Below are 16,016 nucleotides of genomic sequence, written 5' to 3' on the forward strand. Positions count from 1 at the left end.
TTGAAAGATTCTGGGAGTGAGCAATATCTCAGGAATCTGGAGAAAGAGAATTCGAATCATCACCAACTCACTGGGACTGGGGAAATGTCGCTGGCTTCAAACAGCAGATCCGGCATGAAGGATACCCTCAGTGTCGCTGAAGGGATAAAATGGGACGATGCATCAGTGATTGGAAATATGAGGAACTTTACTGAGAATCCCATTAGTCCACTATTTTGCCGAGGTGTGAGTCTAACCAGACGTTGGGAGCTGATCCAGATCTGCCTTCACGCTCGGACTTTGATGTAGGAAGTTGAGTGGAGCTTTACTCGTAGATAAACCTTGCCAATACCTCACCTGGGAGTGTTTGACTGTTGCAAGTAGAGGAATCTTCATTCTGTATTCAACCCATGCTGTACCTGACCTGGTTATGCTTCATTGGGCAGTGTCAACTAAACTGTGCTCTGAATTGAACAACTGCTCTGTGTGTGTTTGATGGGACAGTGTAGAGGGATCTTTAATCTGTATCTAACGCGGGCTGTAGCTGCCCTAGGTGTATTTGGTGCAACAGTATAGAGGGAGCTTTACTCTAACTAATCCGTGCTGTTCTGCCCTGGGAGTGTATGATGAGCCAGTGTAGAGGGAGCTTTACTCTGTATCTAAACCGTGAATATGCTGTCCTGCGAGTATTTTATGGGACAGTGCAGATGGAGCATTGCACTGTATCTAACAGTACTGTACATGCCCTGGGAGTGTTTGATGGGACCATGTAGATGGAGCTTTACTCTCTATCTAACCCGTACTGTAGCTGCCCTGGGTGTGATTGATGGGACATTGGTACATTATGGAATTGGGAGGCAGCAGTAGTACAATGTAGAATTGGAGGCAGCAGTAAATGGTACAATTGCAGAGGGCAGCAGTACATTGTGGAACTGAGAGGCATTAGTAAATGGTAAAATTGGGGACCGCAGTTGTACATTGTGGGAATTGGGTGACAACAGTAAATAGTACAATTGTGGAGAAAGAGAGAGTGGGAGTGATGTGAGGCATGCCAGGTGAAAGAGTGGGTGAGGTTTTTCTACAGGAAATCAATGACAGTGTGTTATGTGAACAATGCATCTCTATAGATGCATTCTGCACTCTGCAGCCTTCCGGACTCTGGACTCAATATCGAGTTCAACAATTTCAGATCATAAGCTCTGCCCCCATTTCATTTTCTCTTGCAATTGTTCCACTCCTTTCCCCCCCCCTTTCCTTTTGTTTCTCTCTCACACCTGGCAGCTATCTTTTGCCCTGCCAGTACACTTTACCCATAATCCCAGCCTATTACCATCTCGTCTAGCTTCTAATCTCTTTTACTTCTTTTGTTTCTTTTATTCTTTTGTCCGATCGCAGACCTGCCTTCGATCTAGTTTCTTTTCTTTCCAGTTTTGAAGAAGGGTTCAACCCGAAACGTCAACTCAAATTTCTCTCCACGGATGTTGCCTGACCTGCTGAGTTTTTCCAGCATTTTCTGTTGTTACAATGCATCTCTATACTTGTGTTAATATTTATTGTGGGTGTGTTGGAAAATATCACTGCACAAAGAATGTCCCTGCTGTTATTTTCAGGTGTGCGCTTTGTTCTGTGATTCAGTTAATAATTGAACATGGACTGGGTTAATATTTACAGGGGGTTTGTATCCTTCTCATTGTAAATATGAGCACAGGGTTTAGGGGAGTATTTTGTTGATTATTACCAGTGCTTCGCAGTATAACAGTATGGTCAGTGTTTGTCAGTGAGTCGGCTAATACTATCCTTTATCACTGTCCCCACGGGTGAGACTGGGTCGGACAGAATATGAGGCTTGATTAATTTCTGATGCAGGAACTTCTTCCGTTCTTCTCATCCTTTAATGAATTTAGCAATTAAAGTAAAGGGATATTTCACCACATTTATCAACTGCTGTCTAAACCTAGTCTGTGTCACGGCATAAATGCAAGTGATTTTACAACAACTCAGGAGCTGGAGCATTTGTCCCAAATATGGAAAATATATAGGTAGAGATACAAAATAATCAACCAATCGCCACACCCGGTTATATATAGAATACACCATAATCACGGACCATAACAGGATGAAATTGCACGAAATAGCAAACAGTAAAATGATGGATTTCCTGCGGCTCTCCATCTCTGGGCCTCTGGGACTCTCCCCACTGCTGGGACCCCGGAGTCTCCTGCGGGCTCTGCTGGACATTTAAATGTGTCTGACAGTGACAGCATTGAGCAGCAGAATCAGAACAAATGGGACCCCCGGGTGAGAATATGATGAAGGAACTCGATTGCCCCCCAGACCGGTGAATACTGAGCATCGAATGTTACACCACAGAACCAGGGGACGTTCTTTAGCCCATATTCATCTGTCAACATAAAATACCAGAAAATGTCCTTTAAACAGCTCAACACAGTCACGGTTCCTAGAACAGCAGCTGCCGTTTTCTTGGTGCAATATTTAGTTTTCAGCTTCTGGCAACAAATTGCCACAAAACGATCAAAGGTGAAAGTGACAGTGAACCAGACTGAACAGTCTGTGACTGCATAAAGCAGGGCGGCGTGGATATTACAGACCGGGATAGAATACACAGGAGAAAGTGGTTTCTTATATGACATCGGAATCTGCCTCAATATCAGGTCGAGGATAACGACCAGTAGATCCGCCGCTGCCATGGCCACCAGGTAGCGAGTGACACATGTGGAGAGACCGCACTTTCCCCGAGACAGGATCACAATGGTCACTAAGTTAACTGCGGAAGAGAAATAAACAGTGAAGATTTACATCAGGCTGGCAGCAAAAGCGGCATTTTAATGGAATTCAGGGTGAAATCTGCAATTAATTAACGACAATCATTGATATAATCTAATTATATTACCTTTGAATCTGTGAATCTTTATTGTAAGAATAATTAATCAATAAATTAAATGAGAATTAATACATAAAAGTAACAGATGTTTGCTCACTGAGAGATGAAATGATAGATCTACCTTTAGCCCAGCATATATAAAGCACCAGCTGAGGTACCAGGGATGCAAAGGACCAGAGTATGTCAGGAATAGATTGCGAAAATCAGATTAGCACATTTCAGAAAGGTAGTGAATTTATTGAGTGTGTCCGGGATAGTGTTCTGTAGCAATAGATTCTTAACCAACAAGGGGCATTCCATGTTAGATTTATTCATGAGTAATGAGCCAGATTTACTTAACAGCCTAATGATGTGGAACATTTATCTAATAGTGAGCATAACATGATCGAGTTCAATGACGAGAAAGGCGAAAAGCTACTAAGATTCTAGGTGTAGGTAAGGCCGACTTCAACGGGATGAGGCAGAGATTGCCCACAGTAAACTGGGCAAACCTGTTAATGGGTAAAACAACAGACAATCAGTGGCGATGTTCAAAAACGAATTTCAGCTGATACAGAAACAGATTATTCTCCTGAGGGGCAAGAGCTCTATTTGTCAAAAACAGCCCTGGACGACTAAAGTGGTAATAAAATGGAAAAAAAAGACAAAAAAATGCAAAAAATAACACAGATCCTGGCGAATGGGAAAGATACAAAGAACAGCAAAGGGTAACAAAATAGATATTAAGATCTACAAAAGGGATTATGAAAAGAAACTTCGAAGGTATAACAAAATAAGCACAAAGAATTTTTACAATTATATTAGGAAATTAGGGTAGTCCAGAGTAAATTTGAACCCTTAAATACTGAAAGCGGTGAATTGTCCATGATAATAAGGAAATGGCGGACAGTTTGAAAACAGACTTTGTTTCAGTATTTACAGTAGAGGAAGAAGCATGCCGGAAATCCCAAGGAAGCTAATATTGTATCAGGGACAGGGACTCAATAAAATTAACGTCAATAAACAAACAATAATAAAAACAGTAAAGACTCTAAAGGGTGACACATTCCCAGGGCCAGATGGGACCTCAACTATTTACTGTTTTTATTAACGACGTAGATAATGGCATAGAAAGTGATATATCCAAATTTGCAGATGACAAAAAGCTAGGCAGCAATTTAGGCAGTGTTGATGACAGGATGAAATTGAAAAAGATATCGATAGATTAATGAATGGACAATAATGTGGCACATGGACTTTAACTTAGGTCATAGTGAGGTTTTCCAATTTGTAAATATTATTGATCGAACAGTGTACTTTCCAAATGGTGAAAAGCTAAAAAGAGTGGCGGTCTAAAGAGCGAGCGGTGCATCGACATAGTTCTTTAAAATGCCATCAACAGGTACAGCAAATAATCAAAAACGCTAAAGGAATGCTGGCCTTTTTATCTAATGTACGAGAAGACAAGAGGCTAGAAGTTATGCTGCAGTTATACAAAGCCCTGGTTAGACCACACCTGGAGTAATGTGAGTATTTCTCCGCACCACACTTAGGAAGAATACATTAGCCTTGGAGGAAGTGCAGTGTTGGTTTACCGGAATGAACGCAAGACTCCAAGGGTTAAGCTACGCAGAGAAATTACACAGATTAGGATTGAATCCCTTAGAATTTAGCAGGCTAAGAGGTGGCCTGACCGAAGTTTTCAAGATATTAAGTTGAACAGATTGGTACAAAAATTAGAGCCATACATTTTCAGGGGAGAAATTAGGAAACACTTCTGCACACAAAAATGTGCTGGGAACTCTTTTCTGCAAATGGCAGTTGTTGCTGAATCAATTGCTAATTTTAAATCTGAGATTGATAGAGTTTTCATAACCAAAGTTATTAGGGGCTATGGGGCAAAGTTGGGTATATGGAGTTAGCTCGCAGATCAGCTATGGCGAAACAGGCTTGAGGGGCTAAATGATTTACTCCTCTTACTATGTTCCTATGTTATTATATTCTTACATAAATTCGTGTCCCGAGATCAGTCAGCATTTTGAGCAGTGCAGTTCACTTCTGTGCCCTGTGTTAGGGATTTGGAAATCCCGCTTGGATTCCTGATCTTGGTTTGAATATTCCATTATATATAGAACAGTAAAATCATGTAACACCAACATACACAAACTACAACTGTGCTGTCTCTCTGTAGCAATTTATGTTAGTTTCCCAGTTAATTCAGGGGTTTGAGTAAGTTGGGTCGATTCCCATTGTGTGCTGCCACCTAGTGGCTATTTGGCACCTAGCAACTGCAGTAAAAGTGCAGTAAAGTGCAGTAAAGCACAGTAAGTGCAGTAAAGTAAACTACTGTATACTACAGACCTACAGCGGCACATGCTCTGGGAAGTTATACTGTTCCCACGCCTGAGTCTTGGATATTATTTGTCTGTAAGTACTTGAGAATGTTATAGATGATTAGTGTACACTGTATGTTGCAGAAAATGTTTAGTTTGTAACTTTTCTCTGTAAGCAAACTTACACAGCTAGCCATGAAGTGCTCGCTCTCTGTCTAGCTGGTTAACTAGTAGCTGTATTTTGATGCACTATGTACAGGGCTAATTTAAAGAGAATGCCTTCCAGTTTGCTAAATGTATATTTACAGTAAGCTGTGTTTCCACGTGTTTGGTAATTACATGCCAAATGTACTGTGTTGCTCAGGCGTACCTAAATTTGTGTATGCATATCAGTTATGCGCTTGTATACTAATGTGTGCTTCCATTTCTGTGTTGTATTTCAGTTTTACAATAAGAATCTTTCAGTAAAGCTTTACAAGAAAAGTCAAGCCTTGTGATTTTTATGGGAAGATATCAAGTTGTTAGCTACCTGTCTAGCTCTGCATAGGAACGCGCTGCGAGGGCAGAAAATAAAAAGACAACAGCACAGCGGGCTCAAGCACAAGAAGATACCATTCAGCTACCATGAGTCTATGCTCAGGAAGACAATACACCATAGAGGACGTCGACCAGCCAATCGAGAAGCATGAGCCTCTCCGAGCAAATGATGCCAAGTCACAGTCCTCTAAAGCATCCTCTAGATCATCTCGGCGGTCCAGCTGACCGTCATCATCGACAGCTTCTGCAGCCGCCAAAGCACGTGCCAAGGCAAAAGCTGCCCAGGCTCAATTGTCCTTCACTGAAAACAAAGGTAGTGTGATGAAGCAGAGAGCTGACCTCGACACTAGTGTGATGAAGCAGAGAGCTGACCTCGATGCCAGTCTCCACATTCTCCAAAGCCAGAGAGCTGCCGCTGCTGCTGAAGCTGAAGCTGCAGCTTATGAAGAAGGTGAGGAGAACGAAGGCGGGGAGCCCAGCCATGAAGCATATGTTCTAGAACAGCCCCTCAGTCCAGTGCAATGTACAAGTATGTCCAACAACACTCCAAATTGTTCTTCAAGGAAACATCCAGGTATCTCGACGCAGAACCAGCTACTCACCACAGTAGCAAACAGCCTGTTTTTGGAGACACTGAGCTTAAAGGAGAAGAAACAAGTAAGACTCACCTGCAGAGACCTCCACAGCACTCGGCCAATCCAGTCAAGCAGTCCTCACCCGAGCCACAAGGTGCACAAGACCTCGCTAGGTACCTTATCCACCGAGAATTGTTAAGTTCAGGCCTTCTAGAATTTGATGACCATCCTGAAAATTATTGGTCATGGAAAGCGTCCTTCCTGAGTACCACCAAGGACTTGAATCTGTCAGCCAGAGAAGAACTAGATTTGATGACAAAGTGGCTCGGAGCTGAGTCATCAGAACAGGCGAATAGAATTCGCTCAGCGCACGTCCGCAATCCCACAGCAGGCCTCAACCTGGTTTGGCAACGTCTCGAAGACTGTTATGGGACACCAGAAGTCATTGAACATGCACTGCTCAAGAAGATTGAGGACTTTCCGAAGCTAACCAACAAAGATAATGTCGAGCTCCGAGAACTGGGTGACATTCTCCTCGAACTGGAGTGTGCTAAGGGAGAAGGTTACCTGACCGGCCTCTCGTATTTGGGTACAGCTCGTGGGGTAAACCCAATAGTGGAAAAGCTCCCCTACAACCTTCAAGAGCAATGGATAGCTAAGGGATCCAAGTACAAGGAGGACAATGGAGTGGCATTTCCCCCCTTCTCTCTCTTCTCCAGGTTCGTCCAACAACAGGCAAAGGTGAGGAATGATCCAAGTTTCACTTTCACCACCTCCAGCAGTTACGCTTCTTCGAGAACAGAGAAACCCACAAATTACAGCAACAAAGCCTCTGTGAGCGTGCACAAAACAGATGTTCCAGCCGAACCCTCAGTCAACCAATCCAGTTCTGCTGGGAATAAAGTGGATGACCCAGATCGTCAGTGTCCAATACACAAGAAGCCCCACCCACTCAAAAAGTGTCGAAGCTTTAGAGACAAGCCTATTGATGAGCGCAAATCTTACCTGAAAGAGAATCGCATCGGCTTCAGGTGTTGTGGGTCGACTATGCACATGGCAAAAGACTGCAAGGCGACAATCAAGTGCTTTAAGTGCAACAGTGAAAGACACATCGCAGCCCTGCATCCAGCTCCTCCTCCTTCAACCACCGAGAGTGCTGCGGTTGACAAAGAGGATAGCGGGGAGCAAAGCGAAAGCACATCTTCTTAAGTCATCTCCAAGTGTACAGAGGTTTGTGGAAATGCAAGCAGCTCACGCTCATGCTCCAAAATCTGCTTGGTTAAAGCATATCCTGCAGAGAGAAAGGAGAAGGCAATCAAAATGTACGCAGTGCTCGATGAGCAAAGTAACAAGTCTCTAGCGAAGACAGAATTCTTCAATCTCTTTGAAGTCAAGGTCAGCGCAGCTCTGTACACGCTAAAAACCTGTGCAGGGACAACAGAGACTACGGGTAGGAGAGTTGGGAACTTCATGATCGAGTCCATGGATGGGAAACTACAGCTTCCCTTCCCCACCTTAATTGAGTGTGACATGATGCCAGATGATAGGACGGAAATTCCCTCCCCAGAGGTCGCACGCCATCAGCCCCACCTACAGCCAGTTGCCAACAAGATTCCAGCTGTGGACCTGGACGCTCCAATCCTCCTGCTCTTGGGAAGAGACATCTTAAGGGTGCACAAGGTGCATGAGCAAATCAACGGCCCCCACAATGCGCAGCGGCTTGACCTGGGATGGGTCCTCGTGGGTGGAGTTTGCCTGGGAACAGTCCACAAACCAGCGGGTGTCAACGTCTATAAAGCAAACGTGTTGCACAACGGTCACACATCCTTTCTCAGCCCATGCCCAAACAGGATCCAGGTAATGGAAGACTACGGTGGCATGACGCAGCATCATAGGTCAACCTCCTCTGCCTGTGAGGAAGAGGCAGGCCTCACTGTGAGCACAGACAGCCTAGGATGCTCAGTGTTTGAAAGGTCCAAGGATGATGACAAGCCAGCACTATCCATGGACGACAAAGCTTTCCTAACCATCATGGATGAGGAGGTTTAACAGGACGATGGACACAGCTGGGTGGCACCCTTACCATTTCACTCTCCCAGACGCCATCTTCCGAGTAACAGGGAACAAGCTATGAAGCGCCTCTGCTCACTCAGGAGAACACTGGAGAAAAGGCTAGAAATGAAGGGCCATTACATAGAGTTCATGCAGAAGATGCTGGACAACGATCAAGCCGAGCCTGCTCCACCTCTGGAGGAAGGTAAAGAACACTGGTACCTGCCAACATTCGGTGTGTATCACCCACAAAAGCCAGACCAGTTACGAGTTGTTTTTGATTCAAGTGCTGAATGTAAAGGAGTGTCTCTGAATGATGTGCTCCTCAGCGGCCCAGACTTGAACAACACCTTGTTGGGAGTTCTTCTGCGGTTCAGGAAAGAACCTGTAGCCCTGACAGCAGATGTGCAGCAAATGTTTTATTGCTTCGTCGTCCGAGAAGACCACAGGGACTATCTCCGCTACCTGTGGCATGAGGACAACGACATCAGCAAGAATGTGGTGGAGTACAGGATGAAGGTCCACGTGTTTGGAAACAGCCCTTCACCTGCTGTGGCTATCTACTGCATGAGGCGAGCCGCTCAGAAAGGTGAGCAAGAATATGGCTCCGATGCGAAGCATTTTGTTGAGAGACAGTTCTATGTTGACGATGGTCTTACCTCGGTTACCACACCTGAAGAAGCAATAGATCTCCTGACAAGAACCAGAGCGATGTTGGCAGAGTCCAACCTGAGACTACACAAGGTAGCATCGAACAGTGGACAGGTGATGGAAGCCTTCCCTGCAGAGGACCGTGCCAAGGATCTGAAGGATTTGCACCTTGGAGTGGATCCTCTCCCGCTTCAACGGAGCCTGGGGCTCTCCTGGAACCTGTAAACAGACAGCTTCACATTCCTGGTGTCCCGTGAAGAAAGGCCATTCACACGGAGAGGCGTCCTGTCCACAGTCAACAGTTTGTACGACCCTTTGGGGTTCGTAGCTCCCATAACAATGCAAGGAAAAGCATTAGTACGGGAACTCTCATCGGATCAGAGTGAGTGGGATGCTCCACTCCTCCCAGAAAAAGAAGCAAAATGGAACCTATGGAAGGAGTCCTTGAAGGCTCTCGAAGACCTGCACATAGAGAGGTGCTACATTCCAGGCTCGCTGTCTTCAACACAGAGAAGAGAGCTGTGCATCTTCTCAGACGCTTCCCCAGTAGCAATAGGAGCTGTGGCCTACTTGAGAGCAGCTGACACCGATGGGAAATACCATGTGGGATTCGTTATGGGGAAGTCCAAGTTGGCCCCTCGGCCTGCCCACACCATTCCACGTCTCGAGCGTTGTGCAGCTGTGTTGGCTGTTCAACTGTACGAGTTGATCAGAGACGAGATTGACATCGATGTGGGTGCCGTCAAGTTCTTCACGGACAGCAAGATTGTACTTGGTTGCATCCACAACTCCACAAGAAGGTTTTATGTGTATGTTTCCAACCGGGTGACTCGTATCAGACGATCCACTCGCCCTGACCAGTGGTGCTATGTCTCCACAGACCTGAACCCTGCAGACCATGCTACCAGGTCTATACCAGCAGCATACCTACAGCAAAGCAGTTGGTTCTCGGGCCCCTCTTTCCTGTCTAATGTCAACACAGAGGAGACTCCTGAGTCCAATCCCTTCACCCTTGTGGAGCCTGAAGCTGATACTGAGATTCGGCCTGAAGTTACGACCCTGGTCACCAAAGCCTCAGAATCTCAGTTGGGCTCACAACGCTTCGAGCGATTCTCAAGCTGGAGAACACTCTGCCGAACCACAGCCCGACTCATTCATGTAGCAGCATCCTTCAAGGGGAATTCAGACAACGTAGGACGCAAAGGATGGAAATGTTCTAAAGAAGTATCCAGCACAAGTGAGCTTTCACAAGCCAAAGGTGTGATCATTCGCTCTGTCCAGCATGATGTCTTCAAGGAGGAATTCAAATGTCTTGAAGAGGGACAGACATTCCCCAAGCAAAGCCCACTTAAAAAGCTCAACCCAGTTACAGGTGAAGATGGTTTGCTCCGGGTCGGAGGGCGCATATCATCCGCAGACTTGTCAAGAGAACAAAAGCACCCTCTGATCATCCTGCGCACCCATCACATTGCCACACTACTCGTGAGATACTATCATGAGCAAGTGGCTCACCAAGGACGACACATAACAGAAGGAGCTATCCGAGCAGCCAGATACTGGATAATCGGGAGCAAGCGTCTGGTTTCTTCCGTTATCCACAAGTGTGTTACCTGCCGCAAGCTACGAGGGAGGTTAGGGGACCAAAAGATGGCAGACTTGCCCGCTGACAGACTCACTCCAGAGCCTCCATTCACCAGCGTGGGCCTTGACGTCTTTGGGCCATGGACCATCATGACGCGTCACACAAGAGGAGGTAGTGCAGGCAGCAAGCGCTGGGCAGTGCTCTTTACGTGCATGTCTACCAGAGCTGTGCACATTGAGCTGATCGAATCCATGTCAACAGACAGCTTTATCAATGCACTGAGGAGGTTTTTCTCAATCCGTGGTCCAGCCAAACTTCCCCGCTCTGACAGAGGGACTAACTTCGTGGGTGCCTGTAAGGAGTTGGACATCCACACGGACGATGCAGCGGTAGGAAGCTACCTCCAAAAGAAAGGATGCACGTGGATGTTTAACCACCCGCATTCATCCCACTTGGGTGGTTCATGGGAGAGGCTCATCGGTGTTGCCAGGCGTATTCTGGATGCTATGCTGCTTTGGACGGGACCTACTCATCTCACACATGACATCTTAAGCACTCTCATGGCTGAAGTCATGGCAATCATGAATGCAAGACTCCTGGTGCCGACCCAGACATGCCTGCAGTCCTCACCCCAACGATGCTCCTGACTCAAAATATGAGTGCTATTTCAGCCCCCTCTGGAAACTTTGACATGGCTGAGCTGCACAGGAAGCAGTGGAAGCAAGTCCAGTGTCTTGCAGACACTTTTTGGAAGAAATGGAGCGGAGAGTATTTGTCCACCCTACAGAGCCGTAGGAAATGGACAGAAGACAAGCCAAATGTCAAAGTGAGAGATGTTGTCTTGCTGAAAGACAGCCAAGCACACAGAAATGAATGGCCAGTGGGACTGGTTGTCAAAACTCTGCCGAGCAGGGACAAGAGGGTCCGCAAGGTGGAGGTGAAGACTGTCAAGGAGGGTACTGTCAAAGTGTTTCTGAGGCCAGTCTCAGAGATCGTAGTCCTCCTTTCTGAAGAAACCTAGAGAATGGATTCTGAGTATGTTTGCAGCCAAAGGACGTTTTCTTTAGGTTTATTTTGTATCTGTAGTGGTACAATGGAATTGTACCAAGCTGGGAGTGTGCTGTCTCTCTGTAGCAATTTCTGTTAGTTTTCCAGTTAATTCAGGGGTTTGAGTAAGTTGGGTCGATTCCCATTGTGTGCTGCCACCTAGTGGCTATTTGGTACCTAGCAACTGCAGTAAAAGCACAGTAAAGTGCAGTAAAGCACAGTAAGTGCAGTAAAGTAAACTACTGTACACTACAGACCTACAGCGGCACATGCTCTGGGAAGTTATATTGTTCCCACGCCTGAGTCTTGGATATTATTTGTCTGTAAGTACTTGAGAATGTTATAGATGATTAGTGTACACTGTATGTTGCAGAAAATGTTTAGTTTGTAACTTTTCTCTGTAAGCAAACTTACACAGCTAGCCGTGAAGTGCTCGCTCTCTGTCTAGCTGGTTAACTAGTAGCTGTATTTTGATGCACTATGTACAGGGCTAATTTAAAGAGAATGCCTTCCAGTTTGCTAAATGTATATTCACAGTAAGCTGTGTTTCCACGTGTTTGGTAATTTACATGCCAAATGTACTGTGTTGCTCAGGCGTACCTAAATTTGTGTATGCATATCAGTTATGTGCTTGTATACTAATGTGTGCTTCCATTTCTGTGTTGTATTTCAGGTTTACAATAAGAATCTTTCAGTAAAGCTTTACAAGAAAAGTCAAGCCTTGTGATTTTTATGGGAAGATATCAAGTTGTTAGGTGCCTGTCTAGCTCTGCATAGGAACGCGCTGCGAGGGCAGAAAAACAACCTTGACCTGCATTAATTAAAGGCAATTTTATTTAAAATGTACGGATGTAATATGACAATGTTAAGACAAATACAAGTGAACTGCAGTTATAAATACAACCAAGCTGTAAGAAGTGCTTTGAAGATTGAGTTTATCGCATATTTGTTCCAATACACAAATTGTAGTTCATTGAAATGAATATTTTCCAAATAACTTTGCAATGAATGGACTCGAATTATAATAAATAGTTATAATTGAGAGTGTATGTCTCACTAAATGCATTTATCAACATCGAATTCAGCCAAATTATCCAACAGGCAAAGTGCTGCCGAACGGTTTTGTAAATATCCGAACACAAATGGAAGAGAGTTATCCTTGTACTTTTCACATGTTGGTTTCCAACTTTGTGCAAAGAATTTTAGATGAGAAAATATCAAAGGATTGTCTTAACCTCAGCTGGGGTACACTTGGAGGCAATAGAGAACCACTCTGGGTCTCACTGAGAGATCCACTGAACCGTGCCAGACGGGTATGTGTCAAAATTGTAAATTCAAAAAACAAATTGCAAATAACAGATTTGAAATCTGGCTAAATGAGCATTTTATGAGAATGTAACTTATCCTTGTAATCCTATTCCAACCTTCAGAAGCAGTGCCACTAATGCAGGACTGGAGATTGTGGAAAAGGAGACAATGACTGCAAATGAATGATTAGTGGATAGTTCACACGTTAAAAGATATGTATGTGATCTGCCTGGATTTGTTCCTGTGACACAGTAAATAACCACACTGTGCATTAGACGGAAACAAAAGCTACATACTATGGATACTGGAAATCTGAAATTAATTCAGAAAATGTTGTAAATGCTCAGCAGGCAAGGCAGCACCTGTGGAGAGAGAGAAACAGAGTTAACGTTTCAGGTCGATGACCTTTGCCATTGGTGCCAATTCTGCAAAATCAAGAAAACATTCTTCCGATCTGTTAGAAATGTTCAGTGTGGATAGCAGATGGAAATTCATTAAAAATAGTGTCCGGGAATGACAAGGAATATGGGAAGAAGGAAAGAAATACGTTATGCATTATTTACAGGATTAAAAGCTGGATACAAAGACTTAACAAGCGAAACCAACAGTCGAGGGCGGATGGGGTGGGGGAGTAAATTAAAAGAACAGTAAATCTGTTAACCATAATTTACAGAATTAATTATTAGATATAGAGTCTTAACAGGAGATCCAACTGTATCGAGGCTGTACGAGTATTTTTATACAATAATCCATGCATTAACAACGATAAAAAGAATGAAAGACATGCAAATATATGATTTAGACGATTAAACACATTGGAACACATAATATCATTAAGAACTGAATATTCCTCTGTAAATAGCAAGAATAATATTGCAGTATAACATGGTTTATGGTATGCATAACTGGGTATTGATACTTACTCGGAACATCAACAACAGCGAGGATGCAATAGTAAATTTTTCGTATTTCATATAATAATTATTTTATCCGCAAATCATCATGCCAATTATCAGGAAGGGGCAGGGGCGGTGGTGGGGGCACAAACATGTCTTCCCTTCTGTGAGTCGCTGGTGGTCTTTGTGCTGGAGGCAGCGCGCTGACTGTGTGAGGAGACACGGTGAAGGGAGGTCCTTCTTTATAGCAGAGGGAAATCCCTGAGTGACATCATTAGGCCTCACTGTAACTGGCATTAATTACAGACATTGAACAAACAGACTCATTGAACCATTGTCAACATAACACGTTACTGCAAGACAATCTAGCTTAGCATGTTGTACACAGTTTTAAATTAAAAGTGAGTGAATGCGGAATATTTCATCCAACCATAAAATGCAGAGATACAACAAAGAGAGAGAAGTTTCTCTTCCTGTATTGAATAAAACCTGAGAACAAAAGATGAGAAAGAGTCAGAAAACAGGATGAATAAAAGAAGAAAGCAGGCTGGATTGCCCCAATCATGTTATCTGATTTATTCAAACCCAGTCCATCAAGGTAAAAATAGTCACCATCAATAAACATTCCTAATCTTAGTGATGAACCCAGTGATGGAAAGATTATAATCGCACATGACACTGTTCTAGCCTCAATCCAGGAAATGTATTCCCTGGACCGCCTGGATTACACTGTTACTGCCTCAGTCCAGGAATATCATTCCCAGGTCTGCAAGATTACACATCTCCCACCTCAGTTCAGTAATTTAATTCCAAGGACCGTCTAGAATACAAAGTTTCCACCTCAGTCCAAAAGTGTTATTCCCTGGGCTGCCTAGATTACACTGCTTCCACTTCAGTCCCGAATTTTAAATCCCTGCATCACCTAGAATACACTTACCTGACTCAGTCCTGGAAATTCATTGCCAGGGAGGCCTATATTATACTGCTCCTATCTGAGTTCAGGAATGTTATTCTCTGGACCAGCTAGATTGCACTGCTCCAGTCTCAATCCAGGAGTTTAATTCTCTGGTCCGCCTAGATTAAACAGATGCCTCGTCAATCAAGGAATTCAATTCCTAGGGCAGCCTACATTACACTGCTCCCGCCTTAGTCCAATTATTTAATTTTCAAAGCCGCCCAGATTATACAGTTCACATTTGAATCAAGAAATGTAATTCCATGGACAGCCTAGATTTCACTGCTCCCGCCTCAGTCAAGGCACTTCAACCAAAGGGCTGACTATATTACACTGCTCCTGCCTGAATCCAGGAATTTCAGCCCCTGGACAGCGTAGTTTTCGCTGCTCCTGCCGCAATCCTGGAATTTCAATGCTATATTCACCAAGGTTTATTTTATTCATTACATGGATGTGGGCGTTGCTGGCAATGCCAGCATTTATTGCCCATACCTGCTTGTCCTTGAGACAGTGGTGGTGAGCCGTCTTATTGAAGCACTAGAGTCTGTGCCGTGAATGTACTCCCACAGTACTGTTAGGGAGGGAGTTCCTGGATTTTGACCCAGCGACAATGAAGGAACTGCAATATATTTCCAATTCAGAATGGTGTTGAGGGGAGCTTGGAGGTGGTGGCTTTGCCATGATCCTGTTGTGCAAGTCCTTCTAGGTTGTACAGGTCGTGTGTTACGATGGTGATGTCCAAGAAGCCTTGGCGAGTTGCTGCAGTGCATCTTGTAGATGGTACACACTGCAGCCACGGTACGACGGTGGTGGAGGGAGTGAATGTTTAATGTGGTGGATGGGGTGCAAATTAAGTGGTCTACTTTGTCCTGGATGGTGTAGAGCTTCTTGCTTCCTGTTGGTGTAGCACTCATCAAGCCAAGCGCAGAGTACTCCATCACATTTCATACTTGTGCCTTGTCGATTGTGAAAGAATCTTGGGAGTCAAGGGGTGAGTCACTCGCCACAGAGTACCCGCCCTCTGACCTGTTCTTGCAGCCACTGTTTTTACGTGGCTGTTCCAGTTGTGTTTCTGATCAATGGTAACCTCCAGAATGTTGATGGTGGGGAATTAGGTGATGATAATGCTGCTGCCTGTCAAGGGGCGATGGCTTGGCTCTCTCTTGTTGGTGGAAATCATTGCCTGCCACTTGGGTGGCGCAAATGTAATTTGTCGCTTA

The 16,016-nt window shown here is 44.5% G+C and overlaps 1 long non-coding RNA gene across 1 annotated transcript; it reads right to left on the bottom strand.

The window, feature by feature from the left end:
- Positions 1–2,165: 2,165 nt before the first annotated feature.
- Positions 2,166–15,209, bottom strand: LOC147091391 (uncharacterized). The gene is made up of 3 exons (XR_015075199.1): positions 13,869–15,209; positions 13,242–13,307; positions 2,166–2,764 (listed from the first exon to the last, which is right to left on the bottom strand). It is a non-coding gene; the product is annotated as an uncharacterized LOC147091391 (long non-coding RNA).
- Positions 15,210–16,016: the final 807 nt, after the last annotated feature.

This window comes from Somniosus microcephalus, unplaced genomic scaffold (assembly GCF_052327205.1).
Source record: "Somniosus microcephalus isolate GS21.2 unplaced genomic scaffold, FLI_Smic_1.0 unresolved_chr3, whole genome shotgun sequence".
In the NCBI taxonomy this organism is placed as follows: Eukaryota; Metazoa; Chordata; class Chondrichthyes; order Squaliformes; family Somniosidae; genus Somniosus; species Somniosus microcephalus.